Source organism: Octopus bimaculoides, chromosome 26 (assembly GCF_001194135.2).
Source record: "Octopus bimaculoides isolate UCB-OBI-ISO-001 chromosome 26, ASM119413v2, whole genome shotgun sequence".
Taxonomy (NCBI): domain Eukaryota; kingdom Metazoa; phylum Mollusca; class Cephalopoda; order Octopoda; family Octopodidae; genus Octopus; species Octopus bimaculoides.
The window spans coordinates 22,435,019-22,435,667 of NC_069006.1; positions in this window are offsets into that span (position 1 = coordinate 22,435,019).

Here is a 649-nt window from a genome sequence, read left to right on the forward strand (position 1 = left end):
ATGCAAGTATGGAAAAGGGGACATTAAATTATGATGATTGTGATGTGTGCGCGCGTGTTTGTGCATGCGTGTGTGTATTGAAGCACAGCCTGTATATGTATTGCCAGATCTTAGAACGGCTGGAGAGAGGGATAAAGGAATGCAATAAACGAACACAGCATAGAATAATATAATCTTTTCTACTCTTGGCAGAGGGCCCGAAATTTGGGGGGGGGGGCAGTCAATTAGATCGACTCCAGTACGCAACTGGTACTTAATTTATCGAAAGGATGAAAGACAAAGTCGACCTCGGCGGAATTTGAACGCAGACCAGACGAAATACCGCTAAGCATTTCGCCCGGCGTGCTAATGTTTCTGCCAGCTCACCGCCTTATAGAATAATATAATGGTGTCATTCTATGTTCCCATCAGAGGCCGACAGACAGGCAGCCTGCTTGTTTGTTGTTGATGGGTTTAACTCGCCAATCACTTAATCACTAACCTGTTTTACTACTGCAGTGTAGCTAGGTTCGATATAATATGATGTGGGTGCGCACACACACGTATACATCTACATACATGTACACATACACACACACACATGCATACAAACATACTTACATATATAAATATGTATGTATGTGTTGCTTGTTAGTAGCAAAGACTTTTA